The 26,440-nt window shown below is 45.3% G+C and overlaps 1 pseudogene across 1 annotated transcript in view; it reads right to left on the bottom strand.

The window, feature by feature from the left end:
• LOC147638685 (THO complex subunit 7A-like) overlaps positions 1 to 26,440 on the bottom strand; it is a 27,379-nt pseudogene continuing 939 nt past the window's right edge. Inside the window, exons 3-4 of the transcript XR_015265957.1 lie at positions 501 to 737; positions 1 to 411 (exon numbers count right to left, since the gene is read on the bottom strand). The product of XR_015265957.1 is annotated as a THO complex subunit 7A-like (transcript). The remainder of the gene's footprint in view (positions 412 to 500; positions 738 to 26,440) is intronic.

Here is a 26,440-nt window from a genome sequence, read left to right as displayed (position 1 = left end):
TCATCCAAATATAGCACTTGTTGCCTGGATGTACACACAAAACTTAGCACAAAATGCTTGTCATGATACTAAGGCATTTTATATCTATCATTTACAAAAACCCTTATGTGTGCATCAATTCCACGTCCAAACATTGGAATTTGGAACCCAAACTAAATTCCAGAACCCAGACAAATACCACTCATGGAAAGAACATGACTCCTTGTTTAAAAGAGAATAAGATCATCCAAGATGGCAATCATGTTTGCTCTATCTGCATTGGCCTCCTGAATCATTGGTCTCCATAGCAGGCCTCTCTTGTTCAGTGGAAGCTCTCTCTGTAAAAGCACCCTTTAGATCTTCTGGTAAAATCTTAAAATCCTCTGGGGAAAATTTCAACTCATCCTCTATTGTACTTTGCAGATCATCAACCTGCAATCAGTAGACACATGTTTCCTGAAACTGAACGTATTATACTCAAAAAACCAGTAGGATGCAAAAAGATGTGCCAAACGTCTCACCACATGCAGGAGAAGAGAGAATTGCTTTTTGCGAAGTTCCAATGTTCTGGATGCAGCAAAGTTCTCAGTCTCCAAAGCAGACAACTCCCTTGTAAGCTCATCCAGAACTTTTTGTGTTTCTGACCGGGCTGGTTGCGCCCCGATCAACCTCCTGATCGCTTCACATTCCTCCTTGTGTTGTCGCTCGATCTTACTTTCCTCCAACTGGACCTTTAAATCCTCTATGTCTGCTTGAGCCTACATTCGATAAATAAATGTCATTCTCAACAAAAAAAAAATGTGGAGAAACTTGGCCAGAATAGAAAAAACATCAAGACAATACACAGATAATGCTCAAAGGTTAAACTTGGCTGCTCAAGCATAGCTACTGCAATGATTTGCAAGCAGGCCACATATTCAATTCTCCTGTGTAGTTCACCTATTTTGTCACGTAACATCCTAGCTTGGCAATGTTTCGTTGTAGACACCTTGAATAAGAGTCTCGGCTTTGCAAACAACTCGTCCTCCAGCAGACCAGGTCGTTGGGACCTAGTGCAGTGTCTCGTGTATGTACATACACGCGCTTACTTATTTTGTATATTGTTTAGCCTATGTTTTTTTTTGGAAGCACTCAGTCATCTGGTGTCAGGGGAGGGGATATTGCGGAAGTGGTTATCTCATTAATATAGAATGCATTAAAGCGATCAAACAATGGAACAAAATACGTCATATCCAAACAACATGCGTATGAGCCTTGAACCCTAGAATATTATGCTGGGTGCCCATCAAAGCTTGGAATGTACACAGAATACGTGAGAAGTAGATGAATTGGAGATGTCCATGATTGGGCTATGCCTATCAATGGGCAAAGACGATGCTTTGTATGGTGGGGATTAAGTCTTTATGCATGCGCAAAGAGCTCTTCATTGTGGTCAAATCTTTCAGGATCGTGTGTCAGGTATGCCCTAGCTATCCAATCAGCCATGAATCAGCCTAACAGCCAGCAGATGGCCGTACATTCGCACCACTGCCATGGGGATCAGTCCATACAGCTGTCCTTATGCTAATCGGTAAAGGAGGAGGCCAGGGAGCTGAGAAAAAGCAGAGCCTAGAGGGCTGCTCACCCTTTTTGGCAATGCAAGAATTGCCTCAGCAATCAGCAAGAGCATTAAGGCACAATAGCTGTGTGTTGGTCAACAGTCGTCTCTTTTTTGAGGTGGTATGGGGCTGACATGCATATTGAAATGGTTCTCTTCTTTAAGGTAGTATGAGACTGACATATGAATTAAATTAGTGTTTTACCTTTTTCACCCTTTTGCCCAGCCTCTTGGCTCCCATTAATATTGTCACATGCACAAGGCAGTGCCATGGTTAATCCCCAATCATATGATGCATCTAGGGCATCTTCATCAGCATGCATCAGGTCGGCAGCAGTAGAATATCAGTCAACAGCATTGTGTGAGTGTCGGCACCATTTATCAGTAATTATGGTGAAGAGTTTGGCATTTTATGTCAACAGTTAAGACAGCGTGTAGGACATCCTCAGTAGCATCATCATCATCATCAGTGGCAGCATCAGCATCAGCATCAGCATCAACATCATCATCATCATCATTAACCCCATGGGAGGGCATGGGAGCCTTGTCAACAGCCAACAGACCCCAGTCTGCAGCCAGCAGGAGTCCTAGGCAGCAGAGGCAGCCACGCAACAGCATGAAGGCCACCAAGTTTGGGCACACATGGAAGTAAGCACAGCATAGAAGGGATTTATTTGATGAATTTATTTGTCAAATAAATCAGTGGCAGCATCAGCATCAACATCATCATCATCATCATTAACCCCATGGGAGGGCATGGGAGCCTTGTCACCAGCCAACAGACCCCAGTCGGCAGCCAGCAGGAGTCCTAGGCAGCAGAGGTGGCCAGGCAACAGCATGAAGGCCAGCAAGTTTGGGCACACATGGAAGTAAGCACAGCATAGAAGGGATTTATTTGATGAATTTATTTGTCCAAAGCTGGCCGACCAGCAACCTCAGCATGTATATAAGTAAATGCCATCATTTACATCATTCCCTTCAGCACATTCAGCATAAATCACTCATTCAACATTGTAGAAGTCAGTAGAAGTCATGTAGGGGCCAGAGGTCACCCCTTTGGGGGTAACCAAGGGCCTAAGTCATTTACAACCATTCAGTAATTATCTTTTTGTACCATATAATAAAGAAATCCCTGACACCAACTATCTCTCTCTTCTTCTCTCTCCTCCGTCTTAATCATGTTTAATCAACATCTTCTTCTTAATTAGGCTTAGGGTTGTGGATCAGTACAACAAGGCTTCCACGCATGCAACATTTTATGTCACACATATCATGTTAAGAGGACAAATCAACTGGCTGACAGCAGTTGAAGCTGGCAGCCCAACATCCAAACATCATATAAATAGAAGTAGCATCTTCTGCATCATTTCATCTCTCTCCATCTTGGAGTTGGATATGTATAGGCTATAGAAGTAGTCAGTAGCCCTTTTGGGAAGGCCTATGGCCTACCCTTCCACGAGTTCACAGAATCACTCACCAGACCACCCTTCCATGAGTGCACACAATCACTCACCAAGGTTATGACCCTTCCATGAGTGCACAGAATGACTCACCAAGGCTACCACCCTTCCATGAGTGCACAAAATCACTCACCATGGTTACCACCCTTCCATGAGGCATAGACAAAGTCCCCTGCCAACAGAATGTTAGTCCACATGACTCTTGGTGTAGATATAAGTCCCCTTCCGATGGAGCACCATGTCCACTCTACCACATGCACTTCATGTCAGTACTCAAAGCACACACCTTGGAGGAGAGGTGGGCTCAAGTTCACTCAACCACATACACTCTGTGTTGGTACTCTGACCACGCACCTTGGAGGAGAGGTGGACTCAAGTTCACTCTACCATATATACACTCCGTGTTAGTATTCTAATCACAGAACTGGAAGGAGAGGTGGACTCAAGTGTATAACATAAGATAAGAATGATTCACAGACATAAATATCCTCATGCTCCATAAACATTTCTACTACATATAGTTTATAGGTATTTCTGCCACCATGAATAGATTTACAAGCATTTCGACCACGAATAGAAATCCATAGAAAAATCCTCAATCCATGAGATATCCATGAGTTTCATAAGTCCAATGCATCCCAAATAAAAGAAGCCAAAAACATACTCCATCCGAGTAAAGGGAGCCATAGACAATGTTTCCCTTAGACCATCTCAAGACAAACAACAACACACTATTCTCCTTGTATAGGTTTACAAGGGTTAGTGAACATCAAAAACACTTCATGATAGACATCAAAAGCATAGACTTTGCAAACTCAAAGTATACTTGGCTTTTTCTTTGCCAAAAGAAATATCTCCTCACCATATCCATAAGATATGTCGAGATAGATCTCCATATAGCTTGACTGTAAGCTTGATTATACAATCCACAATATCCATATGGAAAGAGTGCTAAACATGGGCACACAAACCTGAGTCCATACTTACAAACAGGATAAATTATGTGAATCCATAAATCCTTAGACCAAGCTGTCTATTGCTCATGCATGACTATTTCATGTGCACGCCCGTGCCATGGCTAATCCTCTACAACAAACAGGTGATAGGCAGTGGGTGTCACCAACCTCGACATTTTCCAATATGAAAGGGGTCTAGTGGACTCCAGGACGTCGAAATATTTGGAAAGTACAAGCTTTAGGAATGGGGGATTATCCTGGAATACAAAGGACCACACTCCTAAAATTTAGGAGAGTTGCTATTTTTGGCCCGACTCTTATGGAAATTATGTTCGCGTCATTACATCTGGAATTGAGCAGATACCAAGAGTTGCCAAAGTACCTATGACAAATTGGCTACTAGGAGGGATATTTTTAGAGGTAAAGATTATGGAAGAACCCATCTCTTAGATTGGGACATGTGGCAAGAAAGTGGATCAAAGTGAGACAAGTGGCCTCACACCTGTCACTTCAACTATTGTGTGGCTCTCCACTTATCATTATAGCCTTCTCTTGTCATTTTAGCTCATGGGAGACCCAATCTATAAATTGAAGTCCTCTCTCTTCATTTGGAAGAGGCTCTCTTGCTGCACACTAGCTTCTACCACTGTTACAAGCTGCCCTAATGATGGCTACTCTCTTTCTCTCTCTTGAAGGCTGCCCATGAAGAATACCGGCTGTTGGGGACTGTTTTGGAGGCTTTCATCGTGAAGAAATACTAAAGGCAAGGGTATTTAATCATTTTATTATGATTTCTAGCCTCTATACTTGTTGTACCAGACCACCATCATTGCTGTTAAGCATGGCCAACAGCTTCATAGCCTATGAAGCAAGGGTATGAGCAGTAGACAGCTTGTTGATCTAAGGATTTATGAATTTACAAAATTTTATCTTGGAAGTATGGAGTTGGCTTTGAGTGCACATGTTTAGGACTCTTTCCATATAGATATTGTGGATTATATTATCAAGCTTACATGCAAGCTATATGGAGATATATCTTGGGATATCTTAAGGATATGGTGAGGAGAAATTTCTTTTGGCTCCATGACCAACCTGGCAAAGAAAGCCTAAGTATACTTTGAGTTTGCAAAGTTGGTGCTTTTGCTATTTACTATGAAGTGTTTTTGATGTTCACTAACCCTTGTATAGTCATGCAAAGAGAAAGGTGTTATTGTTTGCCTTGACATGGTTTCAAGGAAACATTGTTTATGGCTCCCTTTAATGGGATGAATTCTTTTCATGGCTCCCTTTATTGGGATGGATTATGTCATGTGCATGAATATGCCATGGACATTCTCAGAGATTATCCAGAAGAGGCAGCCAGAAAAAGGCAGTCAAAACCAGAATTTAGGAGCATCAGGGTGCAGATGAGGTAGTAGCTTGGACTTGGAGCCAATGCGCTATCAGCTGAACTAGGTAGAAACACATGAGCTGTCGGCTGATTACAGAAGTGGTCAACTGGACCAGAACAAAGGCGGCTGGTTCAGATCAGAGGGACGCTGCGTTTTATTGATTAAATGCCAAGACTGCTGGCCGACTGCTTGTCGGCCAGTTCTCCAAGGAATCAAAAGGCCTATAAATAGGCAAGGTAGCTCATCATTGTACTCATTTATTCCTTTATGGTGATGGGACCTTAGGGTCCAAGTAGGGACCAGATTTTGGTGTTTATCACCTTTTTTACAAGGCAGCCTAGGGCTGTGGACTGAGTACCTTTTTGTACCATATTAATATACTGAATTTCCAACATCTCTCTCTCTCTCTACTCTCTCTTCATGTCTGTGTTTTGCATCAGATTGTTTCCAGTGGTGTTTAGAGCTAAAAGAAGACCCCCAGAGCTTCCGCGTGTTACATTGGTATCAGAGCATCAGGCTCAGCTAAACACTGAATCAGTCCCATATGATGGTGTACATGTCCAAGGTACAGGAAAGTACACGGATACGAAGCCCAAGGCAAGGAACACATAATCGGGAAGAGCTCCCAGGAGGTTTGTTAGTGGTGTTCCACAAAGCCACAGGGGATGGCAGTCCTGTGAGCCAGATAGGTTCTCAGGCAACGGTCCCAAGGGAGGATTCTCCTCCAAGGGGTGATGTGAGAGTGCCAGACTCATTTCTCAAGAATGAAGACCAAGACAATGTTCAGAGTCAGGGCAAGAATGGATTGTGGACTAGATGGAACAGATGCATAAATCTTAATCTGAGACAGAGTGGTTTTGGAGACCGGGCCGGGTTTTCGGTGAAAAGGGTTGCCAGAGTTGGATGGATGACAGAGGGACTCCGGGAATAAAGTGGGATGATGACAGTCATCCAAGAACAGGTTGGAATCCCGTCATCAAGTTTAGCAGAGGGGGATGTCATGTGCATGAATATGCCATGGACATTCTCAGAGATTATCCAGAAGAGGGGGCTAGAAAAAGACAGTTAGAACCAAAATTTAGGAGCATCAGGGTGCAAATGAGGTAGTAGCTTGGACTTCGAGCTAGGGCATGGATGATGCGCTGTCGGCTAAACCAGGTAGGAACACGAGAGCTGTCGGCTAATTATAGAAGTGGTCAACTAGACCAAAACAAAGGCGGCTAGTTCATATCAGAGGGGCGCTGCGTTTTATTGATTAAATGCCAAGACTGCTAGCCGACTACTGGTCGGCCAGTTCTCCAAGGAATCAAAAGGCCTATAAATACGCAAGATAGCTCATCATTGTACTCATTCATTCCTTTATGGGGATGGGTCCTTAGGATCCAAGTAGGGACCAGATTTTGGTGTTTATCACTTTTTTTACAAGGCAACCTAGGGCTGTGGACTGAGTACCTTTTTGTACCATATTAACATACTGAATTTCCAGCATATCTCTCTCTCTCCACCTCTCATCCCAGGTGCATTGGGAAACGAGTAACTTCTCCTTGGAGTTGGATTCGACTTGGAGTATGGATAAACACATGATTATGATCTAGACTTATGGGACTCGTTTGTCTCGCCCATTTATTTTGGGACATGGTTTTGATATTGGAGACTTATTTAGTCTCCCCCATTTATTTGGGACATAGATTCTTTCAGTTATATTGGATTTATGAGACTGTCTCATCTCGCCCACTTGATGGAACATGATTATATTTTGGATATATGGCTTGAAGCTTAAAGTTGCAAACAACTTTTAAGAAGCTGGGGAGGATGTCGCCAGCCTCGATATTTTCCAGTATGAAAGGGGTCTAGTGGACTCTAGGACATCGAAATATTTGGAAAGTACAAGCTTTGAGAATGGGGGATTATCCTGGAATACAAAGGACCACACTCCTAAAATTTAGGAGAGTTGCTATTTTTCGCTCGACTCTTATGGAAATTATGTTCGCGTCATTACATCTGGGAGTAGATACCAAGAGTTGCCAAAGTACCTATGAGAAATGGGCTACTAGTAGAGATATTTTTAGAGGTAAAGATTATGGGAGAACCCATCTCTTAGATTGGGACATGTGGTAAGAAAGTGGATCAAAGTGAGACAAGTGGCCTCACACTTGTCACTTCAACTAATGTGTGGCTCTCCACTTGTCATTATAGCTATGCTACATGTGAGGCGATTTGGTTGCGGAGATTGTTGGGAGAACTTGGCTTTCCTCCTACCGGATCTACTCTTCTTTGGTGTGACAATAAGAGTTGCGTCGCCATCGCCATCACCAAGAACCCTATGTTTCATGCTCATATGAACGCATTGAGATCCACTATCACTGTGTTCGTAAACATAGTGATACTAGAGATTTGCGTTTGGAGTTTTATCTTTCAGTAGAGAAGTACAGTGCAGAAAATAGACAGCACAAGAGAAGGAGAGAGAGAGGCATGTAACTTTGCTCTATATACACAAGAAGATCCCGAAGAATAAGATACAATGGCATGGGGCAATGGGGCCATTTTATATGGCCCCAAACATGCAGTCGGCCTGTAGAAAAGGCAGCCGACTGGACCTGAATCTCCACGACCAGCCAAATCCACCAATCGGCCATCTGTACACAATCGGCCAGCATCCATGAGAGGTCAGGGACCTGAAGGAGCAGTCGGCCAACATATGGGTCCTCCTGCCATCACAGGGCAACCACCCAAGCCAAGGAAAAATAGGAAAAAATGGGAAAAAATATGGAGAGTGGGGAAAAATGAGAAAACACCTAATAAGGGCGGGCACACCCACAACAAAGGCCCTGGTGTATATGTATAGACAGGAGATGACTTTTAACAAGACAAGCTAACTCAGAAGGGGTGAAGGATTGAAGGTCAAGGGCAAAGATCTATCTCGACCAAGAAGGTTCAGATTCAGTCTTTTATTTTCAGTTTTGCATCATTCTAATAAAAAGCAAATACGCCATTCGTGGTGGGGGCCCTACAGAGGGTATTCGGGACCCAATACTATGTCCTCTTCTCCCTCTCTCTCTCTCTCTCTCTATTTGTCTGCACATCTATATTCAGTTTTGTGCGTTAATTTTCGTCGTGACAAGTGTGCTGTTTTTCTGAGCATTGAAGTTACCGATCTTCCCCGAAGCTTCCGCATGTTACAAACTGTGGCTAGGTGGGCGAGGGCGAGGGCGAGGGCGAGGGCGGGATCTTGAAGAGACTTCTTGAGAGGCATGAAGTGTTGGTTCTCTATGCCTCTTCTTCAAAGACTCCAAGAGTATGTTGAATCAGCCACTTCAGACTGTAGTTGTTGCAACATAACCTCACTGTGATGTGGAGAATTGGTCCTGATGGCTATTGGAGTTGCCCTTCCCACAGCAGAGCAAGGGAACACAACTCAAAAACACTGTCAAAGTTGTCCAAAACAATGTTTTGCCTGCAACACAATTCTATATACCCAAGACCAATCTCTACTCGTGTCTAAATATGATACGGAATAGACCGCAAGGGTACAACAGTGCCCCTACACAAACAGGAGAACCACAAGGTCTTTCCAACATGCTCACTGCCACCAAAACTATTGGTACCTCCTTTCGGAGTGTGACAATAAGACGAGGGCTACCTTAGAATCCCAACCTTCCCTCACGAATAATAACTCCTTCATGGTCTTATCCAGTATCATAAAAAAATTTATGCAAAGTAAGAGAACCGAAGCTCTGATACCACTGTCACAAACGGATGCGTGGTTATACAGAATTTAGTACTGAAATCACAAGATTATCATCCTTTGATCGCTACCATATCCCACATACATAGCCATAACAATTAATTATACAATTTGGCAATACTAAAAAGAAATGATACTACACTAGGGACCAAAAGATGGGCTGGTTCCCCTGTTAGAAGTCATCTCCTGTCTTTATGTAGACACCAGGGCATTTGTTGTGGGTGTGCACGCCCTTGTAGGTGTTGTTCTCATTTTTCCTCACTCCCCGTATTTTTCCCCCATTTTTTCTGTGGCTTGGGTGGTAGCCCTAAGGTGGCAAGATGTCCTTTTTGGTAGCCGACTGCATCAATATTTTTAGTGGTGCTGGCCGACTGTATGTGGACAGGTAGTGGACCTTCTTGGTGCTGGCCGACACCCCTATGAGCTGGCCGACTGGTGTATACAGTCGTGGGCACTTCTGGACTCTTGTCGGCTATCCTACGGCAGGCCGCCTGCTGTTTGGGGGCCATATAAAATTCTCAAAATCCCAAAGGATCTCCTCCTAGAACGCTCCTGGTTTGAGACTCGAAACCTGCAAACAAACAAATAAACAAGAAGGGGTTGCAGGCCTGACTCACCCCCCAACCACGACAGCCGTGGGCAAGCCCATAGTCTTGGCTGTCCCCACCGAGCCACGAGCTGAGCTAACTAGGTTGACGTACCGACCAATCTCTACCTCGTGACGTCCCTCGCGGGCCTCGAGATTGCTGCCGACCTCGGCTACGTAGAGCAGGTGCACGTCTGCACTAGATCCAGGCTCCAGACCATAGAGCTCTCACAAATCACGCGAGACTCTATATAACTAATGACGAACCTTGGCCACCCTTTTATAGGCTCTTGGCCGGTCATCGGGCATCCACACTTGGACGCCCGCCCGTCCATACTTGGGTGCCCGCCTGTTAGTCTATCCCTAACTCAGCTCGCCAATCAGCCTGCCTAGCTCCAAGCTTCCCCAAACCTCGAAGCTAGTCTTGTGTGCGTATAGCACACGATAGATACACACTGTGCACATCACTTACTTCCCTTCCTCTAAGAGCTCACTCCTGAGCTCACTAAAAAGCCAAGGTAATCTCTCTGAAGAGTAGGCAATGTCTCCCATGTAGCGTCCTCCTCAACACGATCCTTCCACTTGATCTTGTATTCCGTGATAAGCGTATTACGCAATCTTCTTTCACGAAATCCAAGAATCTTTTCAAGTTCGTGTGGAACAAATGTCATGTCCTCGACATCTATGATTTCTTGAGGAGTAACTAACTGGTCTGTTCCACCCAGTACTTCCTTAAGTCTATTGACATGAAATACAGGATGAATAGTACTGTTATATGCAAATTCTAACATAGGAAGATAATCCTCCCATGAACTCTGTCTTTTGGATACATATGCTCGAAGCATATCCTCCAAAATCTGATTCACTCTTTCTGTCTCGCCATCAGATTGAGGATGGTATGAGGAACTCAAATTCAAAGTTGTTTCCAACTTCTCAAAAACAAGTTTCCAAAAATCACTCGTAAACTTAGAGTCCCTATCACTGTCTGTCTCGCCATCAGATTGAGGATGGTCTGAGGAACTCAAATTCAAAGTTGTTTTCAACTTCTCAAAAACAAGTTTCCAAAAATCACTCGTAAACTTAGAGTCCCTATCACTGACTATGTCCTGCGGTAACCCGTACAGTCTAAACAATTGCTCGATAAACTACCGTGCTAATTGCGTAGCTGTAATAGTCTTCTGGGTCAGTAAAAATCTAGCCATTTTTGTCAAGCAATCTACACAACCCAAATAGAATCGTGGTCTTGATGCGTTCTTGGCAATCCGGTAATAAAATCTATGGAAATACTTTTCCATTTATTACCTGGGATTTGCAAAGGATGCAATAACCCAACCTGTCTAAAGCATTCAGCCTTATTTGCTTGACAAACTTGACACTTGAGAACATAATCTTCTACATACCCTTTCATCTTTGGCCAATAAAAAGTGTGTTTCACTAACGATAGCGTCCTGTGTACCCCAGGGTGTCCAGCAGAAGGGGCATCCTGACACTCCTTAAGAATCATGGACCTAATGTCCGGGATCTGTGGTACACAAATTTTGTCATTACGGAATAGTAAACCATTCCGAATCATCCACTGGCCTCCTGCAGCCTGAATGGTAGACTGCTCAGTCATTGAGTCTTGGTCAATCAATGAGCTCCTGTCCTCGATCTTCTGCCAAAATGGACCAAAATAACTATCAGTCCTGCAAAGCCCTCTCAGTCATTGAGTCTTGGTCAATCAATGAGCTCCTGTCCTCGATCTTTTGTCATTACGGAATAGTAAACCATTCCGAATCATCCACTGGCCTCCTGCAGCCTGAATGGTAGACTGCTCAGTCATTGAGTCTTGGTCAATCAATGAGCTCCTGTCCTCGATCTTCTGCCAAAATGGACCAAAATAACTATCAGTCCTGCAAAGCCCTCTCAATGACTGAAATAAGTCAGTAGAAATCTCGGTGAACGGCAAAGTATTCACCTCTCTAATCCGACTAAGCGCATCTGCAATACTATTCATGGACCCTTTCTAATAACGAATCTCAAAATCAAAATCTTGCATTAACTCAGCCCAACGAGCTTTCCTTCCTCTCAAATCGTCCGCATCACACACATACTTGATTGACTGATGAACAGTCAATACCACAAACTTGGAGCCATATAAATAATGTCTCCAAACCTTGAGAGCATGAATCACAGCATAAAGCTCCTTCTCAAGGGTTGGCCAACGAGATTGAGTGTCGTCTAGCCTTTTACTTTCAAAAGCAACAGGTCTACCATCTTGAAATAAAGCAGCCCCGATGGCAGTGTCACTGGCATCAGTTTCAAGAACATAAGGCCGACTAGGATCGGGTAATGCTAAGATAGGTGCTTCCTTGACTTTATCTTTCAAAAGTCTGAAGGCCATATCCAAATCGTTATTCCAAGTGATAGATTAATTTGACTTACGTCCACGACCTTTCAACAAGTCGGTCATCGGTAGTGTGAGCTGAGAGTACTCCTGCACAGATTTCCGAAGAAAAACAGCAAAACCGAGAAAAGAACGAAGTTGTTTCACTGTTCGCGGTATAGGCCAATCCAAAACCTTCTGAACTCGGTCATAGTCAATGCTCAATCCATCTGTAGTGATCTTGTGTCCCAAGTAAATGATGTCTGTCATAAAAAACTCACATTTACTTAACTTAGCATATAGTCGATTCTGTCTTAAAATAGATAAGACAATCGTGAGGTGTGCATCATGATCCTCAAGAGTACGACTATATATCAAAATATCATCCAAGAACACCACCACAAATTTTCCCAAATGTTCACGAAAAAGATCATTCATCATTTGCTGGAAAGTGACTAGAGCATTGGTTAACCCAAAAAGTAATACGAGAAACTCGTAATGGCCATAGCTAGTCCGAAAGGCCGTTCTTTCGACATGCCTTTCATGAATACGTATCTGGTGATAGCTAGTACGTAAATCTATCTTCGTGAAATATTTCGCTCCTGCTAACCGATCAATCAGGCCATCTGATCTAGGGAGAGGATAACGATTCTTAATTGTCAGCTTGTTCAATCTCTTGTAATCTATACACATTCTCTAAGTGTTGTCCTTCTTTCTCCTAAGTAACACAGGTGCACCCCAAGGTGATTTACTTGGACGGATCTGGTCCATCCTCAAATAATCTTCGAGTTATTTAGCCAACTCATCTTCCTCAGCTTGGCTCATCCTGTAAGGTGGAATACTGTAAGGTGGAATACTGTAAGGTGGAATACTGACAAGATGAGCACCAAGAATCAAATCAATACAATGATCTACTGCCCTTTCAGATGGTAAACCCGATGACAGTTCCTTAGGAAATACGTCTTGAAACGAATCAAGTATCTTCTGTAATTATTTACTTTCAAACACACTTAATTCATTGACATCCATGGAAGGTATGAGAAATGAAGAAAGTGGAATCAATATACAATGGAAAGCGGTATACAAAGAAGAATCCATTATATTTCCAAAATCAACTGTATTTACAAGAGGTCCCTGAGAGGGCTGTATACAATCACCTAAAATACTATACTAGGTGTTCCTATGCTAAAAAGAAAAAATATGACTAGACCAATCTATCTGGACTTGAAGAGTCTTAAACCACTCAATCCCTAATAACAAGTCTACACGTTCTAGGTGCATAATATAGCATTCCAGAGTATCTTTGTAGTCCTGAATTTGGATTGGTAGCATCTCCACCTGGCAATCCCATACTTGCCGACCCGCAGGTAGGCGTACCTTATAGATATGATCGCTGGGTGACGTATCAAGACTCAATTTCTGCACAAGTTTGTAGTTAACAAAATTGTGTGAGCTGCCAAGGTCTAGAAGAATGTGGATTCTATGGCCATTCACTTCTCCATGAACTCGGAGAAGATCATGCAAGCCAAAAACTTTAGAGTTGAACAGACAATCAGAACATGTACTAGGGCGAGAAAGTACAGTAACTGACGTACCTGTCAAAGACAACTAGTTAGCTACCTTTGGCTTGGATCCTGCATTGGTCTTTGCACTCTTTTGCTTCGGACACTCGTTACGCATGTGTCCTTTTTCTTCGCAAATAAAACAACGTCTCTCCTTCTTGAGCTTCAAAGCCTTAACGAGTCGTTTCTTCTTCGCTGGTGTCGAACTTGGATTCTTCAAAGGTTGGTCCGAAGACTTCCCTTCAGTCGTGTTAGCCATAGGTGCGAAGAACTTTCTTTTATGCTTGTTCCCCTGCTCGGTAACGGGTTTAGACTTGGAAGAGACCATTGTATCGTCATAGATACGAGCTGAATGAATGGCCTCGTCCAATGTTTTGCATTTGTTATTTTTAACCTATAAACGGTATGAGTCTGGTAAACCAGCTACGAAGAACCCCAAAAGAGTTGTGGGATCCATCTTTGTAGCTTTCATCTGCAAGTCCCTAAACTTCTGGAGGTAGACCTCATAAGTGAGGTGCTGCGAGGTCATGGTCAAAGCGGTAAACCGCGCAACAACATCATAATCATCCTCTTTCTTGAGGAATTCCTTCTTGAAGACATCTTCAAATTGTGCCCAAGTCGTTGGCTTAGGGTTGAGTTCCTTCCACCAAAGTAAAGCTTTGCCTGAGAGGAAACATGCTGCTAACTGGATCTTTTTTCCATCACCATATGGATGAAACTGAAAATGGACCTGCCACTTATGTAACCAAGTGTCAACGATCTCCTTGGTACGCTGCTTTTGCTCACCCCCGAACGGTTCCGAAGTAATGTTGGAGCCTAAAGCAGAGGCCAAGGTATCCATACCCGAAAGAGGAGATAGGGTAGTCGTCAAGAGAGAGATGGAGTTCTGCAAAGCTTGCATCTGGGCGGCGATTTGTGCCTGACGTTCCGAAGAAGAAGCTTCGAGAGCTACTTTGAACTCTTGGAAATCTGATTTTGACACATAATCGTCAAAAAGATCGGCATCGGTATCTTCCGTAGTAGCCGCCAAGCCTTCGCGTTCGACAAGGGACTCCAACTCAGATTCTTGGGTTGACATCGTGAAGAGGACAAGTGGGGAGAAAATTCTATCTTGCACAAGAATAGTGCGAGAGAACTTGAGAGTTTGAGAGCTTGAAAACTTGAGAGATAAGTGGCAAGAAGCCCACTCAAGGGGTTTATATAATCTTCCCCAAAAGCAACTTGAGCTTTTGCTTTTGTGTTTCTATATATATATATATATATATATATATATATATATATATATATTCTATTTTCTTTTAAAAAAACACCTTTGAACCTTAGGGGGACCTTTAAACTCTTTTTTTTTTAGTTTAATCTTTAAAAAAAACAAAACAGCCCAAATCGACGTTTCAATGCTTTTACTGGTTTTTTTTTCTCCCCTCCTGGATTTAGCGCTGCCGGCGCCTGCGTTGCTGCCGTCGCCTAACGTGCTGCCGACGTTGCCTTCATGCAAGTGTGCGTGGCTGCCTGCGCCAACCTGCCTGTGTAGGCCTGGCCACAACCCTGCGTAGGCCTGGCTGCCTACACGCCTGTGCCTACAACAGCCGGTAGTAACGCTTGTACCCGGCCAGCAGTACTCGACCAGCACCCGCAATCAACATCGCCAACAATCGCTTCTCTCTCTCTCTCTCTCTCTCTCTCTCTCTCTCTCTCTCTCTCTCAGATAGAGAGACCACAGGCCCTCATGATGGCACGCATGATACGTAGCAAACCGTCAGTACCTCATGACATTATCCGAGCAGAGTTTGCTGCGCCTCCTATGATGGTAGAGGCCATATTTCAGACTATATGCCTGCTAGACAGATTCAGAGAGATGCCACACGACAGATTGTCATACAGAGCTTTTGAGGCATCTAGACAGCTGGCTGAGGCAGGAGACAGAGGATCATGGTATGCATAGGTCACACATTGGTTCTCACAGCATGGCCTAGACATGGATCATCTACAACCATTCCAGTATGACGGGGATGCACCACATATCCGTCTCTCTCATAGTGAGAGGAACAAAGTATTGAGACAGGATCTATGGCAGCTCTATACACGAGAGACATGGATATCGCCTACACAGCCTCTTCCACCGAAGATGCTATACTACAAAGATCACTTCATGAGTATCACTGATGATGGATTTATAGAGAGGCCTAGATACATGGAGGGCTTTTTACCACACGGCTCCCGAGTGGCTATTGGTCAGCTCAGAGTTTCATCACACCGATTGGAGATTGAGACTGGCAGAGCAGCACGGATCCCCCGAGAGGAGAGGGTATGCAGATTGTGCAGAGAGGAGGTGGAGAGTGAGGAGCATTATGTATGCAGATGCAGAGCACATACAGCCATCAGAGAGAGATATCCCATTTTATTCAGAGAGCCACATTCCCTACGCCAGATCTTTGAGGCAACAGACCAGCGCATATTGGGGAGATTCATTCTAGACATACAGCGCCACAGAGAGACATTATTACAAGCTCAGACAGCTCCAGAGGGGGGGCGACAGACACAGATTACTACATTTTTTCAGAGATCCATCCCCCTCCCAGCCCCTACACGCGGCAGGGAATTACTCTCCAGAGAGCAGAGACACTTAGAGCCCGCAGGAGACAAAGGACACCTGGCTTTCGGACACCACGCCTATACCAGAGAGAGATGACAGAGATCAGAGCTCAGTTTCACAGAGAGGGTGCGGAGCGACTGGCTCGCTTCAGAGCACACCCAGGCATGTTCTTCAGGGAGCTGTGGACACCCCCTTCACTGATGTATACCATTTTATACCCCCAGTATGGTACAGGATGGAGCTAGCTAGGTTGCATATCATGATTGTATACTCCATGCATATAGCTTTGCATTCTCCTAGTAGTAGAGCTCCATCCCCTGCACACCCAGATTCAGCTTTTTTGTTCAGTACTTTTTCATTTTGTTGGGATGACAGGATACCCCATATAGGTACTCCGATTTGTCTCATAGGCCGAGTTCGGTCTTTTGGAAGACGTTAATAAAATCTCTCTCTCTCTCTCTCTCTCTCTCTCTCTCTCTCTCTCTCTCTCTCTCTCTCTCTCTCTCGTTCAACCAAAAGCGAACATGCTTTTTTTCCTGTTTTCTCTCACAACTTGTTCATGCGGCTGCACAAACACCTCCAGCCTTCTTCTTGCAAAGCAAACGACCCTGCTAACCACCTACACCCTCATCACGGGTTTCTTTGATGAAAAAGCAACACACTAACTGAAAAAACAGCAACATGCATAAACAAAACAGCAAGCTTCTTGAACACATACCTTTCTTCGACCTCATCTTCTCTACCTACCGACTTGCTCGTTCACGAGGTACGCTCTGATACCACTGTCAAAATCCCAAAGGATCTCCTCGTAGAGCGCTCCTGGTTCGAGACTCGAAACCTGCAAACAAACAAATAAACAAGAAGGGGTTGCTGGCCTAACTCACCTCCCAACCACGACAGCCGTGGGCAAGCCCACAGTCTTGGCTGTCCCCACCGAGCCACGAGCTGAGCTAACTAGGTTGATGTACCGACCAATCTCTACCTCGTGACGTCCCATACCGCCACGAAGCTACCCTCGCGGGCCTCGAGATTGCTGCCGGCCTCGGCTACGTAAAGCAGGTGCACGTCTGCACTAGATCCAGGCTCCAGACCATAGAGCTCTCACAAATCACGCGAGACTCTATATGACTAATGACTAACCTTGGCCACCCTTTTATAGACTCTTGGCCGGTCATCGGGCATCCACACTTGGGCGCCCGCCCGTCCATACTTGGGTGCCCGCCTGTTAGTCTATCCCTAACCCAGCTCGCCAATCAGCCTGCCTAGCTCCAAGCTTCCCCAAACCTCGAAGCTAGTTTTGTGTGCGTATAGCACACGATAGATACACACTGTGCACATGACAAAAATGGCCCCACAGCCCCTTGCCACATTGTATCTTGTATCACTCCAGGATCTTGTATATATATAGTAGAGTTACACGGCTCTCTCTCCATTGCTGTTTTTTCTGCACTTGCTCTTGTGTTTCCAGATTTTGTCATCTCCGCTGCGTATTCTGACATGGTATCAGAGCCCTAGGCTCTTGATAGTTCTTGGGATTTGTGTGAGCAAGAGGGGGACTGTTGTGTTGCTGATTGGTGGACAGTTCGGGAAGAGGAGAAGCAAGAGGACGACGAGCTGATTTGCTGGACAGCCACTTACAGGTGTAAGTTCTTCTTTGTTCCCACCCACCCACCCTTTTTTCAGATTACATCCCCGCAATGGCAAATTTGTTAGAGATGGCTGAGAGGCATGTGAAGATCCCTACACTCCCCGCGTTCCCGGTGGACCGTCAGTTGGACGAGAACAACTACGGCATATGGAAGGTTATGATGGAATCTGTTCTAGAGTCTTACGACCTTGCTAATGTCATCGTTGTTGGGGTTCCACGGCCGAAAGTAGAGGAAGGGGAGTTACCGTCGATTTGTAAGGACCGGGAGACAGGGGCATAGTTGTGGGATCGTGTCAACACCAGGGTCCGCTCATTTATCTTCCTCAACTGCACACCGCAGGTAATCAATCATGTAAAGCATATGACATTGGCTAGAGGTATATGGCAACATTTGGCTTCTCTTTATAACAGGGTATCGCCCATGAAGAGGATTTCCTTGGAAGTACAGATACGGGTTATGAGCCCTCCAAAGTCGTCGACGATGCAGGAGCATATTAACAAGCTTATATAGACACCACCGCCTTTGTTGTGGGTGTGCCCGCCCTTGTAGGTGTTGTTCTCATTTTTCCTCACTCCCCGTATTTTTCCCCCATTTTTTCTGTGGCTTGGGTGGCAGCCCTAAGGTGGCAAGATGTCCTTTTTGGTAGCCGACTACACCAGTCTTCTTAGTGGTGCTGGCTAACTGTATGTGGACAGGTCGTGGACCTTCTTGGTGCTGGCCGACTAGTGTATACAGTCGTGGGGACTTCTGGACTCTTGTCGGTTGTCCTACAGCAAGCCGCTGCTGTTTGGGGGCCATATAAAATGGCCCCACATCCCCTTGCCACATTGTATCTTGTATCATTTCGGAATCTTGTGTATATATAGTAGAGTTACACGGCTCTCTCCATTGCTGTTTTTTTTGCACTTGCTCTTGTGTTTCCAGATTTTGTCATCATCTCCGCTGCGTATTCTGACATGGTATCAGAGCCCTAGGCTCTTGATAGTTCTTGGGATTTGTGTGAGCAAGAGGGGGACTGTTGTGTTGCTGATTGGTGGACAGTTCGGGAAGAGGAGAAGCAAGAGGACGGCAGGCTGATTTGCTGGACAGCCACTTGCAGGTGTAAGTTCTTCTTTGTTCCCACCCACCCACCCTTTTTTCAGACTACATCCCCGCAATGGTAGATTTGTTAGAGATGGCTGAGAGGCATGTGAAGATCCCTACACTCCCCACGTTCCCGATGGACCGTCAGTTGGACGAGAACAACTACGGCATATGGAAGGTTATGATGGAATCTGTTCAGGAATCTTTCGACCTTGCCGATTTCATCGTTGTTGGGGTTCCACGGCCGAAAGTAGAGAAAGGGGAGTTACCGTCGGTTCGTAAAGACCGGGAGGCACAGGCAGAGTTGTGGGATCGTGTCAACGCCACGGTCCGCTCATTTATCTTCCTCAACTGCACACCGCAGGTAATCAATCATGTAAAGCATATGATGCTGGTGAGAGGTATATGGCAGCATTTGGCTTCTCTTTATAACAGGGTATCACCCATGAAGAGGATTTCCTTGGAAGTACAGATGCGGGTTACGAGGCCTGCAAAGTTGTCGACGATGCGAGAGCATATTAACAAGCTGCAGGTTCTTCAACAAGAAGTTCTTCAGGTTGGGAAGGAGATATCGTCACAAGACATGGCCATAACGTTGCTGTCGCATTTGCCCTCTCAGTACTCAGCATTTTACTCGTCTTTGATCACCAGTGGCAAGCTCAGCACCATCACGTGGGAGGAGCTTGTACCCATGGTCTTGGACCAGGAGGAACGATTCACGAACCCTCCTCAAGGTGGAGGTTCGGAGGCCTTAGCTGGCCAACAATCGAAAGGCCGTAACACGAGCAAAGGGAAGGCTTCATTGGAGAAGTCTTTTGAGAAGAAGTCTAACGCTAACCGCGAGAAACTAAAGGCAGAGAGGACCTGTAATGATTGTGGCGAGAAAGGCCACTATTGGAGGCAGTGTCCCAAGCAGAAGACCGAGAAGGGTGAAGATTCCTCAACAGCAATCACGAAGACTCCGGCTTTTGTGCACTTGGAGGTGATGGACACCGATGTTTCATTTTCTTCAGGCATGGAGGAGGTTGGAGGACTCTCCGCAACGGATACTCAGGAGTGGATTCTAGACAGCGGTGCTTCCAGGCACATGACTCCTTCCCGTTCAGATTTACAGGATCTCTAAATGTATTCTAGTCACTTTCTTACTAGGGATACATCCACTATCCCAGTTCACAGTGAGGGCAGGTTGGAGATAGTTCCCAATGGCAGAGGGGGGAAGCATTCTTCCCAGGTGTTGTATGTTCCGTCACTTGGTTTTCATCTATTGTCAGTGCATCAAGTTTGCAAGACTGGCGTACGGGTGGAGTTTGATGAGCATTTTGTTGCTCTCCGGGACAAGGCAACAGGCCAGGTGGTTTGGGAAGGTGGAGTGGAGAATGGAGTTTACAAGCTTTCAGCACTCTCTCTCCTAGGTCCTCAGTTTTGTAATGAGTGGCAGTCTGGTAGTGGCCATTTAAGTGTGGCTATGCTGCAGGTGCAGAATTTCTCAAACTAGATGGTGGATAGCTTGCCAGTTGATGGCAGCAGTTGGCAGGAACTTTCCAGTACAAATGTTGGTAGTTCTTGTGTTCGTCAATCAGAGGAACCTTTACAAGGAACTTATGCTCTGATGTCTCGTAGTATTCAGGACAAAGAAACTCATGTAGATAAGGATGTTCTTTCCTCGGAGACCTCTCGGAAAGCCAGGCAAGTGGCAGTTGATTACTTGCAGACGGAGGTGGTTGTTGCACATTCTCCAAGCTTTGTGGTTCCGAATTCAAAGGGGGTGGTTGACAGGTTTCAGAAGGCCTTGCGTGGTCTTCAGCAGGTTTCCAGGACTTGGCTTTCCACCGTAACAGGTGTTGATCCTTGTGAGCAGTGTGATGCCTCTTTGACTAAGAAGCAAAATAGTTCATTGTTTTGGTTGATGGATACGGAAGCTGTCAGAATCATGCATGCGGAAGTTTGAATACACGTAGAGAGAGAGAGAGAAGTTGACGCAAAGAGAGAGAGAGAGAGGTTGGCGAACAACGCTTGAACTGCTTTAGCAATGAATAGATGAGAATTACAAAGGTGGGCATGGGTATTTATACCCTCATGATGGAAATGGCCGACCTATATAGGATAGCGGAAGTTTGAATACACGTAGAGAGAGAGAGAGAAGTTGACGCAGAGAGAGAGAGAGAGGTTGGCGAACAACGCTTGAACTGCTTTAGCAATGAATAGATGAGAATTACAAAGGTGGGCATGGGTATTTATACCCTCATGATGGAAATGGCCGACCTATATAGGATAAATTAAATAAATAATTCATGTCCTTTGTTAAGGCTCGTTCCCACATGAGATACTACTTTTAACACCCTCTCTGTAGCTCATAGTGGGCATAGATGAAGAAACCAAGTCGATGCAGATGCAACCATGGACACCTCAGTACTGGCCGGATACCAAGTACACCTCGGAAAATGCACCAAACAACCTATCTCCTCAAGGAAATGCCATCTTGAGCTTTAGCTGCCACATAGAATAATGAATTGCAGACAACTCCACATCCATGATCCCCCATTCGTTGAACTGCAAACACATCACGTTCAAAAAAAATCCTCTGAACCTTGAATTGTCGTCACACGACGCCCAAAATTCTGCTACACAATGAACCAGGAACTCATCCCATCCATAGTCTGCTACCAATGAACTACGAACACATCACGTCCATAGATTTGTCAAGCTGTTCCATGCCAGATGCATGTGCCTTGAACTCCGACACACGGGTCCAAATCACCAAAACGGGAGCACAGACTGCCCCTCTCTGCCACTCACATGCCTCTCTCTGGCTGAAGCACGTGGTAGCATCCATCCACCAAGCTAGAATGCTGGAGCATGTGCCAGTGTAGTCCTCGCCACGCCGGCAGACGCCGTAGCATCCCTAGTAGAATCACTGACACTGTCATCCTCGTCAGCTTTGCCTTTGCCTTTGTCATTTGTCGAGCCTTGAGCTTTAGCTTTGGATTTGCAATCCCGAGCCAAATGCCCTTGCTTTCCGCACTTATAACAACGTCTCCTAGACTTCTTATTGGATTCCGATGCAGTATGTGCCGATTCTACATCCTTCGGAACTCGAATCTTGCCTTGGGAAATGAGCACTGCTTCCTCCTCAATGAGAAAAGAGCTGAGATCATCAAATTCCAGCTTTTCCTTTGTGACTTGTAAGCGTAATGCCCTCGAGACCATCTCGTACTCCTCAGGCAACTTCGTAAGAACCAAGGCAGCTAACTGGGTACTAGTTAACGCACTATTCATAACCGATAACTGATCATGGATAACCTTTGCCTTCATTAGAAATGACTGCATAGAGGTCCCGGCTTCAAACTTGATGGAAAACAACTGGCCGAGAAGGGTTACTGCTCGCATTGTTGAGTCTCGATCAAACATTCCTGCAAGCTTTGACCACATTTCCTTGGCAGTCTTTAAAGTCTGAATGGCAGGGGAAATTTCCATGGTGAGAGATTCTGCAATCGCCGACATCGCCTTCGCATTGTGAGCATCCCAATCCACAAGAGATTTGAGAAACTCCTCCTCCTGAAGACGTGTAAACCGATTGCTATCCCTACGGGGACGTTCCTCCGAGCCATCAACAATGTCCCATAAGCCTTTTCTGCTAAACCATAGCCTCATGATCAAGTTCCCATGCGCATAATTGTCGCCATTCAGTTTGTCGTCCTTGCTCGAACACGGGAGTCCCATCTCGAAAACTCCGTCCACCTCTTCTCAGTCGACCCGGTCTGCTCGCCTTGTGCGTTTCCTCAAGCCTTGGGCTATGTACTTTGCTACCTTGAACTGGCTTTATACAGTCGTGCTACTGCCAGCCTTGTGCCACGTTGAACTGCGAGGCTGGCCTTGCTTACTGTGCACAGACTTCTTTCAACCGGTGCCAAAAAATGCAGCCTGTCTTGCTTGGGACCTACAACGCTACTAGCACTGCTGCTTCGCTGTTGAGTTTCTTGCTCCACTCAAGCCACCAGCCGCTTCTTCTCCGCTGTTGTGCTGCTGTGGCCAGGTTGCGCTCTTGCCCTCACACACGTCCGGACCAGCCAGCGGCCACCGTAAGCACCCACGTGTCACCCGAAGCCAGCTCCGAGCCTCCACCACCAGACGCCGTCGACCACGACGCCGGCCACACGGTGTAGGAGCACTGGTTCACAACGTTGAAAGTGGTGGCGCTGCAACCTGATACTGAATAGCGTGGCCGGCTGCCCACTGCCGGTGCACACGAAGCCCCCACAGTCTCCCGAAGCGCAGCTGGTGCCGGATCCACTGCAGCCCGTTCGCCCCCACAGTGCTGCAACAGCCACCTTCTCCAACTCCTCCGTGTGCCCAAGAATCAACGAGCACTCAGCTCTGATACCATGTCAGAATCGTGCATGCGGAAGTTTGAATACACGTAGAGAGAGAGAGAGAGAAGTTGACGCAGAGAGAGAGAGAGAGAGAGGTTGGCGAACAACGCTTGAACTGCTTTAGCAATGAATAGATGAGAATTACAAAGGTGGGCATGGGTATTTATACCCTCATGATGGAAATGGCCGACCTATATAGGATAAATTAAATAAATAATTCATGCCCTTTGTTAAGGCTCGTTCCCACATGAGATACTACTTTTAACAGAAGCTTCCTGATGAGGTAGTTGAGCTCATGGTTGCAGATGACTCTTTGGGAGGCAGGATTGCGTAGCTTGTGGTTTCTGCAGCGTGCGAAGGATCATGGACTCTTTTATGATAGAATGTGCAGCGGAAGAAGGGAAAGTGGAAACACATAAGAGAGAGTGACAGAGAAAGATGGAGAGGAAACACAGGTGAGAACCTGCTCTCAATATCATCACCAAAAGGAATACATGTCAAGAGCAAGAGGGGAGAACCTCGTAAGTGAGGGACTACAGCTAGACAAGCTAGGCAAGCAATGAATATGTGAGGAAGGCATGTCGGCTATATATACTACTACATGTAGGCAGCCGACTGGAGCAAAAAACCTCCACGACTGGGAAAATATCCAGGACAATAAATGGAGAATAAATATGGGTAAAATATGAGGGAGGGGTGACCAACCCCTCTGACTAACATGGTCAACCCTAGAGGCTAAAATAGGACACCAAATAGGAAGCCAGCAGATAGGGGATGATGTCTTAACACCCCCTCTCGGCACCGGATACTGAGCAAACTCCAAGAAGCCAGAGACGCCGTCCTTGATCAAAGATGAAAGACTGCAAAAACATGTACCAAGAAAGCTCCACAAGCAATCTCCTCAACAACTCAACTACAAAAGCAACAGAACAAGCTGCCAGGTACACCGCTCCTTTGGAAGAAAACAACCATATAGGCTGTGACGTGCTGCTCCAAATAATGGTTCCAAACCCAAGTGTAAGAACACTCCCCAAAGTCGAATGTCGTGTATCCAGCATGGAGACAGAGAAAAAACCTCATAACCAACCAAGATCAGATCCTGTATATAATCAAGTGAGTGATTCCATGAAGCTGACTGCTACCAACTACCATACTTGGTCATTTTATACGCAATTGCTTCTTGAAGGAGCAGGTGTGTGGCCCTCTGTCACCACTCCTCACTTGGTGGATCCCGCGTTTCGTGGAGTTCTGGATAAGGTTTGGGAGAGTATCTTCCGTGAAGATTGCTAAGTTGGAGGCGGATCTTGAGAAGATTACCATCAATGACTCAGATAATATCATTGATAAGATTGGGGAATTCACAAGGATCAAGAGGCAGCTTGAGGAGTATGGGAGCTCAATCAACAACCCGATCCATAAACTGCTTGGTAAGCTGCCATCATCCTTTGACTCTTTCAAAGATCACATCTATTTCCATGATCCTCTCCCCCCTTTTGAGGAAGTCATGAGTTATCTCCACAACAAGTGCATGCTTCACGGAAAAGGCAAGTCAGAGTCTGCTTTTGTTGCCTCTAACAAGGGCAAGGACAAAGGCAAAGGCGGAAAAGGGAACTCCAACAAGCAGAAAGTCACCACAAAGTCATCTTCTGACGACGACGATTCTGACAGCAATAAGGGTTCCAGGATGAAGGAATCTTGTGAGTTTTGTGGCCGATTTGGTCATTCTGAGACCAAATGTTTTGCCAGACAGACAGGCTGCTTCCCGCAAAGCTAAAGCAAAACAGAAGTCCTCCTCCGATGGCTCAGACACTTCACCCACGACAACAGATGGTTCAAATACTTCGCCAACGACAAAGGAGGGTACGAAGTCTCGTGCTAAGATGGCTTTTCTTGCTGTCTATGATCCCCCTGTTCTTTCATCTTCACAGGAGCAAGATGAGTCCATCTTGGTGGTCACAAAGGAGACTTTTGATTCAAAAGTCAATGCCCTATCCGCAACAGAGGATTATTTACAGGAGTTTCTGATAGAGACCTTATCAGTTCCTCTAATCCCTTTGGATGAGTATCTCCCTTCCCTTGTGTTGTTTCATGCTGATGCTATTATTGCAGATTTTCTCTCATCTCTTTCACAGGAGGATAGTGGTTCGTCTACTGGGCAGGTGGATGATTTTGCCGAGATATCCTCACATTCTTGAGCTTCCTACTTTGGCAGTTGCTTCTCCTTCTTATGTTTCAGAGGAGGCATCTTCCACTATCTTGGAGCCTGTCCCTACTTTGAACCTGACAACTTCTACTATCACTGATGATCAGTTTGTTCCAATGGTTGTTTCATTTCCTTCTTCTTCAGAGGAGAAGTCTACTTCAGTCCCGATACTTGTTGTAGATGAAGAGGAGGTACCATCTATGGTTCCATCTCCTGAGGGCTTCTCTCTTTAGATTGATCCTATTGTTTCGTCTTCTCGATCTTCTCGTGGCTTCTTCCAAAGACCTCGGTATTCAGATGTACCATATCTTCGCAAGCTTTGTGCCTTTTATGAGGAGGTTGTTCCTTCAGACTCTTTGGAGGTCTTTCTTCAACGTGCTGAGTCGGTCGGCCCATCTGGCGTTGAAGAGGAGGTGTTGGCATTATCATATCCAGATTGGGCATATATGTGCATATTTCATGCTGTATCTGGCTAGATTTATGAGGCCATGCATTCATCTTATTTTAGATATTTTTCTACTATTTTTGTCTATTTTTTAGACATTATTTTAGTATTTTTTGCATAGTCGGCCAGCCCACTATTTTTATACTGGCCGACCAGCTCGTTCAACCTATAAATAGGTGGCTTGGGTTTGCATCATTAGCACATCATTATTCAGCTATTGCTGTTCATTGTATGCACCTACGGGCAGCCCTCGTGCTCTACTTCAACAGATAACAAGTTTTCTACTTCAGTTATTTTGCACATGACTTATGACCTTCTATGAAAAGGAGGTATTCTGTAGGTGCCTTTGGCTGCCTAGATCTACTTATGAGGCTGTCCATGTCAAGGATTACATGTGTGGGGAAGCCATGTCCACATGGGTGCACATGACATCCCCTCTTGATAAACTTGATGACG

Source organism: Cibotium barometz, chromosome 5 (genome assembly GCF_041138505.1).
Source record: "Cibotium barometz isolate CiBa-2024 chromosome 5, ASM4113850v1, whole genome shotgun sequence".
In the NCBI taxonomy this organism is placed as follows: Eukaryota; Viridiplantae; Streptophyta; class Polypodiopsida; order Cyatheales; family Cibotiaceae; genus Cibotium; species Cibotium barometz.
The sequence above is the reverse complement of the archived record's forward strand: the minus strand, read 5'-3'. Positions and strand labels throughout refer to the sequence as shown.